The following is a 16,204-nucleotide window of genomic DNA, read 5'->3' on the forward strand; positions in this document are numbered from 1 at the left end:
TGACATTGAGGAAACAGGATGAGAGAAGTTAGGAAGTTTACTTTAGGTCAGTCAGCGAATAAGTAGAAAAATCACAGACTCAAAACATGTTGCACTGACTATATTGGCAGGAGGGGTCCAGGGATGTGCGAAATCAGTGCAGGCGGCAGGGATCAGAGAAGCTTCCTGGAGAACTGTGAACAAACCTCTTTTCTCCTTTTCACTATTTCACAGCCTGTAGAGAAACCGTGATCTGGTGTCCGGAAGGCATCCATCCTTCAAATTGCTTGAACAATTATAGACATGTGTGGAAATTTATTTTTGATCTGTTTCTCAACCATGCTCATACAGGTACATGATTTTTATGTGAAAGGGATTATTTCAGACTTGCTTTTAAAATATTCTCCTGACTCACATTCCTGTAATAGTCATTAAAATCATGATAACACAGCTACACCTGCCTCAGACCCTTTCAGCCTGGTCTCTCTCCGTCTCTGACTGGCGGGGAGAGGAGGGTCTCGCTTGGCTCAGAGTCTCTGCCCTCGAGCTCACGTGAGCCCTGCTGTGGACAGTCATGTCGGACCCCTTGTGTGGGTTTTGAGAGTCTGAGGTATTTTCTTCAAAGCACCTCCCTTCAAGTAGTCCCTGAAAATCACAGACAATTTCATCTTATATTTAATTCCCCACATGCCAGTTTCTAATTGTATGTGCAAGGTTATTTTTAAAAATTTTTCTGAGCCCTTGATTGAAAGTATTTAGAGAACTTTCTAGGGACCATGTAAGCTCAGGGCAAAATAAACCCATGGAGCCTTGCATTCTAAGCTCTGCATTCATATCTAGTCTAGGTCAAGAATGAGTGACAGCAACAACTTTAGTACCCCTGGGGAGAGGGACTAATTCCATTTCTGGACCTAGTCAATTTGATTTTGTCTTTTGAGACTTTCAGGAAGAAGTCTCAGAGAGCCATTAAGCTTTGCTTGGGAGGTGCCATGGCCTTGTGGAATGAGACCATGTTTTAGAGTCAGAGTCATTTCGGGTTTTGTCCTGGCTCTGACTCATGCCATGTGACCTAAGAGAGAATGGCTTCACCTCAAGAGGACTTGATTTCCTCATCTATCAAATTGGTATAATAGTATAAACCCTGCAGGGATTGCTGTGAGGAACTGTACACACACACACACACACACACACACACACACACACCATTCACAACGTGCCAAGCACATTGTAATGTTTGCAAATGTTAAATGTTACCTACTTTAATACTCGTTATAACTTATGGAGGGGGAAATATTACTACTATCCCCGTTTTACATATAGGAAAACAGGCTCAGGGTAGTTGAGTAATTTAGCCAATGTCACACAGCTAATAAGTGGTAGACCTGAGTTACAAGTTTAAGCAGTCTGGTTTTGGAGTCTGTGTTCTTTGCTGTTAGTATGCTGCCTCAAATGGTAACAATTTTTCAATCTACTTTTAAAATGTTTAATACAATGACTATAAATTACCAGATGTGTGTGTACATGTTTCTTCTGTAGGAAGTTATATTACTTGCAAATAGGAAATCAACTGAGCTTTCCTTATTAGGTCTTTAATGAAAATAAAATAGAGCTGTCACATTTAAAATAGGCTACTTAGTATTATTTGAAAAGTTCTACATTTCTTCAGACTGCTGCCTAAATTCAATATATTTGTCTTTGAAATTGAGAATGGCTGAATACGTTGAGGAGTAAATTGAGGAAGCTCTTCTCCACTTAGTACCCTGCACTTATACTGACATTCTGAAAGACACAGCACCTCAGTACAAAGTTTTTTTCTGAAATTCACTAGAACTATCCCCCCTCCACCCAAACAGACATCACAGTAATAAGTAATCATTGAGTTTCTACAATGAGTTAATAATCTCCAAAAGCAGTGATTCTAAGTGCGGGAAATCCTAGATCAGAGTTAAATATTTATTTTTAAACTTGAGGACTTGGCTGAGCCTTTAACACAGTAATGTGCTTGTGAGTCTTTCCGAGAGATAGGGCATGTTGTGGTTTTCAACGGTTGGCTATGGGATGTATGGTAGCTTTGTAATGTGTCAGCTTGGCTAGGCTGAACTACATTTCCCAGAATTCCCTTCTCTCTGTGTTTCCAGTTAGGGTAGGCGCAAGTTACAAGGCGGAAATGGAGGAAATGGAGCACAGCGGTTTGTAGCTCTCACGTGGTTGCTTATCTGCTGACCCACCTTAATGATGTGGAGCCACCTTACAGCTGCCCCTGCAACTTCTCTACCTTTCCAAGAATCCTCTCTCAGCTTCTCTAACCCTGAAGCCAGGCGTATGTTTAACTCCCACGTGCAGAGCACCAGCTTCCCCTACAGGAGGATGCCCATGCCAGTGTGGTAAGAGGCAGTGAGACCTGGGTGCTAGCTGTGCCGTTGGATTTTAGCGTACCTTTATCGCCCCCCCCCCCCACTTTACATTCATCTTTCTTCATTGGACTTCAAGCTCCAACAACAGACAGAAAGACAACGGCTTTACTGAGATTTCTTTAAAAGTTCCCAAATTATATAATATAAAATTTGTGTATTTATATGATATTTTTAAATTAAAAAATTTTTTTTTAATGTTTATTTATTTTTGAGAAAGACAGAGACAGAATGCGAGTGGGTTAGGGGCAGAGACAGAGGGAGACACAGAATCTGAAGCAGGCTCCAGGCTCTGAGCTGACGCGGGGCTGGAACTCACAAGCTGTGAGGGCATGACCTGAGCCCAAGTCGGTCGCTCAACGGACAGAGCCACCCAGGCGCCCCATATGATATGTGATACTTTTAAAAGCAGAAACAAATGGAGACTAATATTGAAAATTCCCTGAGCAGACAAAACCAGTTTATTCATACAAACAAAGCTTAATTTAGCTTATTTTGCAAGTCTAACTCAACCAGGGTCATTTCTTGTTTATGCCTCTGGAAATCATGAGGAAAACTTGAACTATTTCCCAAAGTTGATATGAAATAACCACTGACTGATTCCCTATCATTTAAGAAAATTTACTATTATAACCGATCACTGGGAAGAAAAAACAGTCACTACTTTCTCACTATAGTAGCTGCTCTGTAACAATGTACCCTTGAGCCTCACTCCATGTTTTGGTTTGAATGCTCCCAGTTTGCAAAGTGCCTTTTTGGTGTGTGCACAATAAACTGTTACTAATTGCACTTTACTTTAGCCATCTCTTAATTTTTGACAATATATATATGATATTATATATGCTATATATCATAGATACTTTGCCTATGATACATAACATATAATATCTATCATTTTTTGGTTTTGCTTCTGATTGGGGCCCTAATAGATACATAACCCTTGAGTCCTGGCACAGTTAATTACATCTTCAGATATGGTATTCTGCAAAACATTAATTAGGAAATTCTTTTTTTTTTTTTTTTAACGTTTATTTATTTTTGAGACAGAGAGAGACAGAGCATGAACAGGGGAGGGTCAGAGAGAGGGAGACACAGAATTTGAAACAGGCTCCAGGCTCTGAGCTGTCAGCACAGAGCCTGACGCGGGGCTCAAACTCTCGGACCGCGAGATCATGACCTGAGCCGAAGTCGGACGCTTAACCGACTGAGCCACCCAGGTGCCCCCACTAATTAGGAAATTCTAACGTAGTTGGGTCATTTTTTGGATGTGATTTTCCCAATAGTTGAGTAAAAACATGTATAGAGCAAGTTATCACATAGCATCTAATTTGCCACTTCACTGAAGGCTGTGGTAAGAAATATCAAGATTCTGTTGTAGGTTGAATTATGTTCCCCCAAAGTTATAGTCTAGTCTGAACTCCTGGTACCTGTGAATGTGACCTTGGATATAGGGCTTTGCACGTGTAATTAAGATACAAATTAAGCTGAGGTCATAATCGATTAGGATTGACCCTAAATCCAATCACTAGTATAGGGAGACACAGGCCAACACAGAGAGGGAAGGCACATGTAACAGGGAGGCTGAGATGGGAGTTATGTGGCCGCTACCATGAAACCCTAAAAATTGCCAGCAACGATAAAAAGCTCAAAGAGGCAAGGAAGCATTCTTCCTGGAGCCTCTAGAGCGTGGCCCTGCTGGCACCTTGGTTTCAGATTTCTACCCTCTGGAATGGTGAGATAGTAGATTTCATACCAGTTCTTACTGTTGTTTTAAGCCACCCAGTTTGTGGTAATTTGTTAGAGCAGCCCTAGGAAACTAACACAGGTTCCAAATGAACTTTCCGGATGCCCGTCCTGGTGGCCATAGGTCGGAACTCCCACTTTTCATAAAATCTGTTGCAGGAAATCACTAAAGGGGACCGTGGCGGCCCTTCAGACAGTCTCAGTAATCATGTTCCTGTTCATCGTGTCTTGAGTTCAACCCAGGAGGGACCATGTTGGATTGTTTCATACCACTCTCAGGCCACAAGCATCCATGTCTCTCATACAAGATCTCTGGGTTGTAGAAGTCCAGGGTTCTCATGGTGGGCAGAAGCTAGGGCAGCATCTCCAGTGCCCTGACCAGTTATCTCCAGAGGGATGCTCCCTGGGCAGGAGGTAGACTCCGGGCAATTAGTCCTCCTTGGATGGGAGGAAGCATGACAACTTAGAACTAAGTCTGTCTTGACGTAACTCCCAGGTGCTCTCAAAGGAAGTTCTTTCCTCACCCTCCTGGTCTAAATCTTAGTCCTACTGACCTTGAGATTATTCTGTGTCTTCCTCTCTGATCTGAGAGCTACTCCTTCTTTTCCCCTTCTTTCTCAGTCAGGGTCATCTAGCTAATACCTGCTAGCATAAAAACTCACTCTGTAGATGTGTGCCTGAGTTCTGACTCAAGCTGATTTTGTTTTTTCTTCAGTTTCTATAGTGGGTTACAAGTTCAAGGCAGAAGTGGGGGTGGAGGGATGGTGGAGGAAGTGAAAAGAGGCCTTTGGAGAGAACTATAATTAAGATTCAGAAGTATTATCCCATTATATGGATCAAGTTCCTTCCTTCCTTCCTTCCTTCCTTCCTTCCTTCCTTTCTTCCTTCTACCTCCCTCTCTCTATTTTTCCTTCCTTACTATACCTATCATCCACATATTGATGACATAATGTGAGTTACTTAGCTAACCACTAGACCATAATGATGTTCCATGATTCCTGGTTTCTGGAGGCTCCCAATCTATCAGGGGTGCTGATACACAGAACTCACAATGTGTCAATTACTTACTACAAGGGCCTCTACTTCCAGGGGTTCAGTGATGGTGGGGAGCAGAGGATGCCAAACAGAAGAAATAGCATGGGCAAAACCCCTAAGGTAGAAGAGCATGTCTTCACCAAAGTAGATTTGGGGAACTGTGTGTAGTTGAGACATCTTATAGGAATCTTGAGAGATGAGACTAGAAAGGAGGGTGAGATCCTTGAAAGGACTTGAATGGCATACCAAGGAATTTGCAACTTAGTATCTTTACCAATAGGGTGGCGTAGGAATTTCCAAAGTTCCTGAACAAGGAAATAAATGATCATTACACTCTAGAGATGCCTTTCTACAGACCCTGTATGTAACATGTACTCCAGCCGGACTGTAATGCCACACAGTCGGGGAACATGAGGCTAGTACAGTGCTTGCTGCAGATACAGTGTTGTGTATCTCCCCAGTTGTGTGTTGAGTGAATGAATGAGGCTCAGAGAAGTAATCATCTGTGGCCAAAGCCTGACGTTTGAATCATGATTCTGGGAGATTTACAAAGGATAATAGAAGACAAATCAGAGGAACTGTCAGCTTTGTTGTTGCCATCATCTTTCTCACGTTTACTCTAAATCTCTCCTGCTGTGATTCGGCCCAGAGCCCCTTGTCTTTTGTGGCAATGGGAGGTAACCAAGTAGCACCTTTCCTTGGAGCATAAACATTGGTGTGCTTACGACCCACACTGAATTGTCCTCAATATCTCCAGAAGAAACAATTTCTGTTTTTTAAAATCAATTTTTTCACGAATCCTTTTTCCAACTCTTTGATCATCTTTGCAGCTGACCTGGATTTTCTGTCCCTTCCCCTCTGTTGGCTGCCAATATCTTGCCTGGAAGAGACACAGCTTGAGCTACATGGTCTCTAAGGGAGCAAAGTCTGGCCAAATCCTTTGGGCTGATAAGGAAGGGCTAGGAAATGGTCCATATCTAATATTCGGATAATGTTTGGGTCCCAGTCAATAAACTAATGAGAAATTACGGAAGTTCTATCTTGCTGACTTAAAAGGAATTAGAATTCAATAAAATATGCAAAGCTAAAATGATAATAAACCGTGTTTTGAGGTTGTTGAGAAACCAAGGTGCATTGGCTATGAAGTGGGAGGGAAAACAATAGATGTTGAGGGCTTGCTTTGTATGAGAACTTTGCATACTTTCTTTTAATTCTTTAAAGAACTAAGAAGCAGACCTCTTTTCCTGTGTAGGGAGTGAGAAGATGAACATTGGAGAGTTTAATTAACTTGCCCAGGGTCTCCCAGGGACTGACCAGGCCCGGACGTAGCCCACTTCTGTCCAATTAAAAGACCAAGGCTCTTTGCCCATTGTCCTGAAATTGGACACAAAATCGAAGGACCATCCCAGAGTGGCTATTTATAGAAATCACCACCACCATTTATTGAGGACCTCTTAGACATCAGGTCTTTAGACTAGATAAATCTAGTACATAAAGTATCGGGTAAAATTTAACCTACTCTTTGTTGCAAAGCTGTTTCCCGAGAGTTATTATTCCCATTTCACAGATGACAAAACAGGTCCAGAGAATTTAAGGAACTCTTCTGTTTTTACAGTTAGTAAGGGACACAGCTGGGAGTGGAGGCCAATGGACGCCTCTCCTACTTCATCTGAGTGCCATCAGTCATGGCAGTCAGGAAAGGCTGCTCCAGGCTCAAGAGCAGGGGTACCAGAGGGTGCCGACTGTGGGGAGCAGCCCCAACTTTTATTAGAGCAAGAGCCCTGAGGCAGATGGTAGCTAGATTTCACTTTACCAATCTGACAGTTTTACTACTGGGAGCATTCATACTCAAAAGATATCAAAAGCTAATGTTCCTCCCTTAGATCATTTTTCCCCCCTGGAAGGTTGGGACAGTTACTTTTATCAATTAAAGTCCTTCTGAATGGCATAGAGAGTGGAGTGTTTCTCCAACTTCAGTGTCCCTAAGAATCGCCCTGGGTACCTGATTAAAATATGGTTCCTAGACCTGACCCCTATGGAGAATTTCTGATTCCATAGGCCTGGAGTGGACCTGAAGAAATTTGTATTTTTAACAAGTACCCTAGATGTTGTTGATGCAGGTGTGAATTCTGCCTGTTGAAACCCTTGTGTAGTGGTTGAGATTCTGAGTCTGGATCCCTGGTACCATCACTGTGAGCTCTGTGGTGGTGAGTGAGTCATTTAACCTCTTAGCCTCAGTTTTACTATCTATGAAGTGGGAATAATGATGATACCTACCTACCTGTCAGTCATGGGAGGATTAAATAAAGCAATGTATGTAAAACAGTTAATGTCTTTCTGGTACAAAGTAAATGTTCAACTAATGTTAGCTATTTTTATACTAATGAGAAGTTAGTCATTTACAGAAAAAAGATTGAGTCATTCTTTCCACTAGAAATTTTTTATGTCTTTGTGCCTATGAAGATGGGGGGCTGGGGAGGAATGTACCTGTTCCTGGAAAGGTGCATAATATAGGAGTTTTTTCTTCTGTAGTACTTATTTCAAATGTTCTTTTTTATTTTTCTTTTCTTATTTCTTTTCTTATTTTTCTTTTGCCAGTATTTAAATAAATAAAATTTATTTATTGGAGTGCCAATGGATTCTTTGTAAAGGAATTCCCTGCACACTGATAATCACTAAATAGATCTCTGGTTGATGAATCATTCATTTTCCTATGGGTCCTGTCAGGGCTCCTTGGAAAATTTCCTTTCCTCTGGCTTTTTAAGAGAAATGATAATGGAAGAAGCAAAACTCAGAAAGTTTGGAACAACTTCCTTTTTCCCTTCACACTCCCAGGTCAGAGATGCCCACACCTCAGAGAGAGCCCTCCCCTGGACTGGAGGTATAAGGACATGAGCCAGGTAGGTCTCCATTCCAGCCCTCTGACGTCAGGGCTGCAGCCAGACCCCCCAGGCACAGGATCTGTGGAAAAACACCTGTGCATCCTGGCTTCCCTGGAAATAAAGTCCAAGCTCTTCCACGTGTGTATATGACCCTTTAAATGTCCTTGTTCTGGTTCCTGTTTATCTTTACAGGTACCTCCACAGCCCCCCCACCCCCCAACTCCTTGGTCCTCTTCATACTTACAGTTTGTTTATTGAGCCTTATTTTTTCTCCACTCTGGGCTTTTCTAATGCTATTTCTTTGGCTAAGCATGTTTTCTTCTGTTCTTTCTACCTTCATATTTCCTGTAGATCTTACTTGGATGTTCTTTCCTATGGGAAGTCTTCATTAGGTATTAGTTGCCCTCCTCCATGTTTCTAAAACCTAACAATCATTGCTATTACACGTTTAGCAAAATATAACATTATTTGCCTTTGTATTTGTCTCCTCTACTAGATCAAAAGCACCCTGACTCAGGGAGCTTACCTTTCTTACTCACTTTCTACCCACAGGACCCCATCACAGGCACAAGGTAGAGACTCATTAAATAATTACTCAGTGAATAAACATGTTGTCTTTGAACACCTGCCAGAGCACTTCCAGTGATGGGAAACTTATTACCCCCTGAGGCTACTGGATCCATTTTTGGAAGGATCTGCCTGTTTGAAAGCTTTTCCCGATGAATGAATAGAAATCAGTGGTCCTATAACTTTCCAGGAGAGCTGGAAAGTTTCCACAGTCTTGGAGGCTGAGATAAAATCTCGAGTCCTGTCATCATCTTACGGTCTTGGAAAGGCTCTCTGGTTAAGCTTCAAGTGCAAAATGAAGGTGGCATTTTTAAGGAAGGGCTACTGGATAGAGATAGAAATGTTGTAAGAGTCAAACTGATCACTCGTCTGAGATGGAGAACATTGTTGTTTTCTTACTACACAAGCAAGAGAGGTGAAAGGAGTACCTCTGGGCAACAGGGATGGAGTGGCCTCCCAGAGACAGGTGCTCTGTGTCTGTGACAATAGACTTAGGAATTTACTAAGAAAGCTTGAATCATTCTAAGATGTTCTGATTCATGCTTGAAGCTCCTTGAGTGAAGGAGGTAGTGCCTTTCCTTTAAAAATGGAAGGAGTACAGAGTGCCTGAGTGGCTCCGTTGGTTAAGCATCTGACTTGATTTCAGCTCCGGCCATGATCTCACAATTTGTGAGATCGAGCCCCATGTCGGGCTCTGCCCTGACAGCATGGAGGCTGGTTGGTATTCTCTCTCTTTCTTTCTGTCTGTCCCTCCCCTGCTCTCTCTCTCTCTTTCTCCCCACTCTTTCTCAAAATAAATACACATTTAAAAAAATGGCAGCAGTACACTGAGGGTGTTAGCATCTGTTCTGTTCCAGGGTGCTAGTTGTAACTTATAGTCCATTGAATTTGCTTTTTTCACCCCAACCTCCAGAGGAAGATTTAATTATCCTCGATTTAGAGGAGAGAAACAAATGTCATGAAGTAATTGACCCAAGGTGACACAGTTAATAATTACTGGGCTGAGACCCTTTTCCCAGTATTTTCCCACCACTTAATGGAGTTTTGTATTTTTACAACATACAAAACATACGGTCACTTCTATAAAGACAGTATTTCAAAAGATAAGATTCCACCCTCACCTGCTTTTAAAAATCACATTTTGTCTTCTAAATCGTCCTGACTTGAGAGGTCATGTACAGTGACATCTAAATGCTAAGTTACGTAAAACAAAAGAATCTAAAATAGTGCCATTTTCTTCACTACTTGCTACACATTTTAACATTTTAAAACTGTGATTGAAGCACACACACGATTTCTCACCTTCAGTCAGAAGAGCATTCAAATTGCCTAAATAAGTATGTGCTTGTAATATGTCCTCAGAGACTATTTCCACATCAGAGATAAACATATAGGTGTAATGAAACAACTAATTGAAAACTGATGGCAAGGGAGGCTCTATTATCAGAAATAGTGATCATTTTCTTCAAAATAACTGAGGTAAATAAAACCCCACTATTTGCTGTTCGTTATTCATCCTTTCTCTTCCAAGCCCTGAGACTCTGAGCCAGCCTCACTGGGCCAGTAATTTGTTAAGGGCACAAGCATGACAACTCTCCTTCCAGTCCAACCCCAACAACATCAATGGCACTTGATGAGTCTGAGGGGCATCAGAAAGCCCTGGCTGGATTGCAGCACTGAGATCTTCCTTGGAATTATGGGATCAGAGTCTGTCTTTGGCATTAAGATCATAAGTTTTAGAGGGGTGCCTGGGTGGCTGAGATGGTTAAGTATCCCATTCGATTTCAGCTCAGGTCATGATCTCATGGTTCGTGAGTTTGAGCCCTGCACGGGGCTCTGTGCTGAGAGCGTGGAGCCTGTTTGGGAATGTCGTTCTCTCAAAATCAATAAATAAACATTAAAAAAGAAAGTTTCTTTAAAAAAAAGATCATAATTTTTACAGAGCAAAACTTAGGTTTCAGAGGGAGAGCAAGAGTTGGGCAGAGGGACAAAGGGAGAGAGAGAATTGGACGCAGGGCTCAATCCCAAGACCCTGGGATCATGACCTGAGCCGAAGCCAAGAGTTGGATGCTCAATTGACTGAGCCACCCACGCGCCCCTCCAAACTTTAGTTTTTAAAAGAGAACTCATGAAGATGGATGTTTAGAGCCCATCCTGGGTACACTGTCACATTGGCAGTTCTTTTATTTTGCAGTGTCTTTCCAACTTCCTGAGCCCCTTCTTCTCTGGTAACCTGCCCAACTTCCTGTATCACCAAATGCAGCAGGCCATTCATTTCCCCCAACTTCTCTACCTGGACTTGATTTTATCTGAATCTTTTTTTTTTTTTTTCCCTCCTGCCTCAGCCCCATTCATTCAGGGCCTTTCCAGATGATTGGGCTAATTTCCAATAAATTCATTCAGAAAAGATAATGGCTTAATGTGTCAGACATTTACGAGGACTTGCATTTCAGGGGATTAATCCTAATCGTGGGAGGAATCTTGAGAATTTCAAAAGGACAAAAAAAAATGTTGATATTATATACCAGACTGTACAACAGAAATATAACTTAAGCCATAAATATAACCTGCACATGTAATTCAAAATTTTCTAGCAGTTTCTCGAGAAAGGAAAGAGGAACAAGTGAAGTTAACTTTAAGAATCGTATATTTAACCCAATATATTCAAAATATTATCCTTAAAAATATAATCTGTATGAAATTTATTAATTATTATTATTACTTTATTTTTGTTCTAAGGTTTTGAGATCTGATTTGTATTTTACACTCACATCTCAGTTTGGACTAGCCACCTTTCAAGTGCTCAACAGCCACATGTGGCTTGTGGCTACCATACGGGACAGCATGATTACATTCAGATAAATTAAGAGCACATTTCCTGTGTGTCTGTGTGGAGATGAGGCATGGGAGGGGAGTGGTGTGTGTGTGTGTATATGTGTGTGTGTGTGTGTGTGTGTGAGAGAGAGAGAGAGAGAGAGAGAGAGAGAGAGACTTTATTGAGAATGTAATGACGTGATAGGACTGGAAACAACAAAAGAGAGAGAAGTGTGTGTGTGCTTAATTTCCAATTGAATTTAAGAGGCAGTATAATGGGAAGAGTGTGTGTAATTTAGATTACAATTGAAACTCTGCTGTGTGTTGTTGGATACATTACATAAGCTCTGTGAACCCCAGATTAACTTGTTTGCAAAAGAGATATAGTAATAACCACTTTAGAGGATTGCTGAATTTAGAATTTAACAATAAATATACAGAAAAGCCTGAGTGGAGAACTCTCAATGAATGCAAATCTGCCTGTCCAATCCCCCACCCCTCCCGCCCTCACCCCCACTAAGGCTCGGAAACCTTTACATTTTTCCTTCTCTTTTCCACACCACCTACCCAACCAACTCCTCCTCAAATGCTAGTTAAATTCTCAACTTCTCTATGAAACTTTAAAGAAAAATACTTCTGCAGTTCTTACTAAACATCCTAAAGAAAAATTGGCAAGATCGTTGAGATTTGATATCAAGACATAGTTCAGCCCCATATTTACCAGATTAATTCCATTTCTATGGCTAACATTTTGTTATCTGTGAAATCCTTTTATCCTCTCTTTATCTATCTAAATTCTATTTTCCGTATTGCCAGGCTCATATTCCAACTTGTGTCTGAAACATTGTTAGATCGCTTGAGTCTGCAATCACCTTGCTCTTGGTACAATCATATCACGTCTTCCCCAGTTTCTATCAAGCTGGATTCTACGAATGAAATTTGGTTCCTATGGCTAATTAATAGGTTTTCTTGGAAAAAAAAAGTTCTATGACAGAAAAAAAGTAAGCTGATGAAATTCTGAGTTAAAGAAGTTGAATTATTTTATTTTCCAGTGCTTCACAGGGCAATGTATATTGTGAAACTACAAAGGGGGAGGGGGACAATTATTTGCAGCATTTCCCAAATTTATCAATCAGGGTAAAAAGTTCCTATTTTTTCTTTTTTTTTTTTTTTAATTTTTTTTTTTTTTAACGTTTATTTATTTTTGGGACAGAGAGAGACAGAGCATGAACGGGGGAGGGGCAGAGAGAGAGGGAGACACAGAATCGGAAACAGGCTCCAGGCTCTGAGCCATCAGCCCAGAGCCCGACGCGGGGCTCGAACTCACGGACCGCGAGATCGTGACCTGGCTGAAGTCGGACGCTTAACCGACTGCGCCACCCAGGCGCCCCTATTTTTTCTTTTAACTACTTCATAAACTAGCATTTCAAAGAACTCATTTTGGGATACACTAATATATATTATGAACCATGGCAATTTAATATGTGCATCCTTAACATCTCAAATAGACTTTACTATCATTTGTTTATGCCTAAACTTCCCAATAGCAGCATCGTGATGCACATTGGGACTTAAAGCTTAGAAAGTTTTCATGAGTTTTCTTTTCTTTTCATTTCTTTTCTTTTCTTTTCTTTTCTTTTCTTTTCTTTTCTTTCTTAACCTTTAATTTGATCTTAACAACAATATTCTGAGCCAAAAATATTTGAGAAGACCAATATTCAACCAGTATTGATTGAGGAATATGTAACAGGCACTGAACTAGGTTCTCAAATACAGAGGTAACCAAGAGAGACTTCATAGCGGCAGACAGACATTTAACGAAACTTTCACAAAATCCTTAAGTGTTTTGAAGAAGAGTAGTAATTGCTAATACTTATGCAACCCTAAGTCCAAGCCATTTTCTAAACACTTAAATAATTCTCAAAATGACCTAGAGACAAGGTCCTATTATCTCCATTCTGCAGATAGAAATTGAGACACAGATACACAGTGACTTGCCCAAGGTCATACAGAGCCAAGATTAAAACTGAGGCAGTCTGGCTCTAGAGCTTGACCTATGTTGTATTACCTCCATCTATAGAAGTAAGGGAGTATAGCAAGATCATGTGGCTGGAGACCTTGCCTAGTGTGCATTTTCATGGAAAGAGCTAATGTTTAAACTGCATATTCCAGGGGCTCCTGGGTGGCTCAGTCGGGTGAGCGTCCGAGTTCGGTTCAGGTTATGATCTCATGGTTTGCAAGTTCGAGCTTCACATCAGGCTCTGTGCTGACAGCTCAGAGCCTGGAGTCTGCTTCAGATTTTGTGTCCCCCCCCCCCCTCTGCCCCTCCCCCACTCATGCTCTGTGTCCCTCTCTCTCAAAAATAAATAAACATTAAAAAAAAAACCTGAATATTCAATAGTGAGTAGGATTTGGCCAGCAACATGGGTGGGAAAAAGCATTTTAAGCAAGGTGAAAAGCATGTGTGAAGGTGTTGAGTAAGGAACAAGTTTGGCACTTACAAGAAACCATATAAAGGCCAAAGTGACTTGACTCTAGTGACCTAGGATGGAGAGCAGTTAGTTCATGCTTGTCAACCTTGTTGTGTAGTAAAAATATAATCTTTAGGAGATGGGTAGTGCTGATGGTACTCAATGCCATAGAATTGTACACTTAAAAATTGTTAAAATGGTAAATTTCATGTTATGTGTCTTTTACCACAATCAAAAACCAACTGAACAAATGAGAAAATAGAGGAAGGAAATATGATAAAATTGCAATTATTAAGGCTAGGTGATGGATATATGGGAATGTATCATAGTATTTTCCCTACCTTGAAGTATATTTGAGTTTTTTATGATACAGTTAAAATAAATGTAATAAGTATTCTTTTCAACCTAAAAACAATGAATAGTGACTGAAAGACTTTAAGGAGAGCTATACGGTTTTTAAGATGCTATGTGGAGAATAAAAAGGATAGTTCAGATGGTTAGGTAGAGGAATATTATTTTGTCTATTCAATAACCATGAGCAAAAGTGGATGCATTTAAAAATATTTAGGGCGGAGAATCATCAGACTTGGTGATTGGATATTGTGACATTTCTGGCATGAGCTACGGCATAAGAGGAACAAAATCAGGAGGGTATAATGTCTTGGAAGTCAAAGAGAAAGGTAGTCAATGTTTGAATGCCGAGAAGATCGCAAGCGAAATGATCATTGAAATTAGGAACACAGGGGCACCTGGGTGGTTCAGTCGGCTGAGCGTCATGATCTCACTATTCTGTGCTGCTGTCAGCACAGAGCCTGCTTCAGGTCCTCTGTCCCCCTCTCTCTCTGACCCTCCTCCGTTTTCTCTCTCTCTCTCTCTCTCTCTCTCTCTCTCTCTCTCTCTTTCTCTCTCTCAAATAAACATTAAAAAAAAGAAATTAGGAATATAGGAATTATTGTAACTTTTACCTAGAGGGCTTTTGGTGGAGGGAATAGGAGTCATTTAGTTGTAGGTTACTATTATAGACTAAATTCTTATGTTCTCCCCCAAATACCTATGTTGAAATCCTAACCCCAATGCGATGGCATCAGAAGGTGGGGCCTTTTGGAAGACATAAGGTTTAGATGAGGCCATGAATGTGCAGATGGATTTGTTGATATGAGGTTGGGAAGTTAAGGGAATTTCTATCCAGTGGCTTCATCTTTCCTGTGAAAATATAATTAGAATCATAGGAAAACTTTTACTGATGGTTTATTGACAGCCGATACTGTGTAAAACATTTACATGTACTGACTCACTTACTACTTACAATAACCTTATGAGGGAGGAACTATTACTATCTCTATTTTACTACTACAAATCTGAGGCCCAGAACTGTTAGGACATATATGCCTAAAGTTACATTAATTTTTAACATTTATTTATTTATTTATTTATTTATTTATTTGCTCAAGTGTAATTAACATATAAAATTAAGCTATTGAGACTACCCTAAGATGAAAAGCTTTTTGCACAGCAAAGGAAACCATCAGCAAAACAAGAAGACAGCCTACTGAATGGGAGAAGCTATTTGCAAATGATGCATCAGATAAGGAGTTAATATCTAAAGTTGCATTTAGATAAATTGCCGGAAGCTGAATAAAAGCCTGGACAGTTCGCTTTTAGACAGCTGGCCGAACAACAAGCCATGTTTTGTTAAGGCCATCCAGAGATGGTGAAGGGGATACGGGAGGGGTTGGTCATCTGAGGAGTGTGAAGGGCAAAAAGAATCTGCAGAAACTGATTGGAATAATGTGATAAGATCATAAGGGATGTTGAGAGCTACGTTGAGACTGGGAAATACAAATTGAAAGTGCCATCAATCAACCTGGTGATGTGATTTGTTCCACAACATTTCAGCTATTTGAATGCAGGTACTGGGAAGACAGACAGTCGGGTTTACCTAAGGTTAGGACTTAACTGGGTGTGGCAGAGTGACAAAAAGACAATGGAGAGTGAGGGTGGCTGCAATATTCTATAAGGAAAGAGGCTTTGGGGAATACATCCCTCTCATTCAAAAGTCTTTCTACTATGGTAGTATTTTTCCTCTCACTGGTCTTTTCTGGCAAAGACTTTGGTGAATAGATCATAGCCTTGCAATTCAGTGAAATTCAACACACTGTTACAGCAACTTCAGTATCTGTTAGCCTCTCTGATGTGTGCTAGGTATTTTAAACTAGGACTTTGCTGTTTATATACTATTAATGCCGTTGGTGCCAGAGATTTTGTCTAAAACCAGTGCATAAGATACTTAAATGCCTTTGCT

At 40.7% G+C, this 16,204-nt stretch overlaps 1 long non-coding RNA gene across 3 annotated transcripts in view; it reads left to right on the forward strand.

Annotated features, from left to right (window-relative positions):
• The first annotated feature begins 2,146 nt into the window (after nucleotides 1-2,146).
• The window catches only part of LOC125164472 (uncharacterized), a 47,149-nt gene continuing 33,091 nt past the window's right edge, over nucleotides 2,147-16,204 (forward strand). For all 3 annotated transcript variants that reach the window (XR_007151784.1, XR_007151786.1, XR_007151785.1), the window contains exons 1-2: nucleotides 2,147-2,363; nucleotides 8,004-8,068. This is a non-coding gene — a long non-coding RNA (uncharacterized LOC125164472). The remainder of the gene's footprint in view (nucleotides 2,364-8,003; nucleotides 8,069-16,204) is intronic.

Source organism: Prionailurus viverrinus, chromosome B1 (assembly GCF_022837055.1).
Source record: "Prionailurus viverrinus isolate Anna chromosome B1, UM_Priviv_1.0, whole genome shotgun sequence".
NCBI lineage: Eukaryota > Metazoa > Chordata > Mammalia > Carnivora > Felidae > Prionailurus > Prionailurus viverrinus.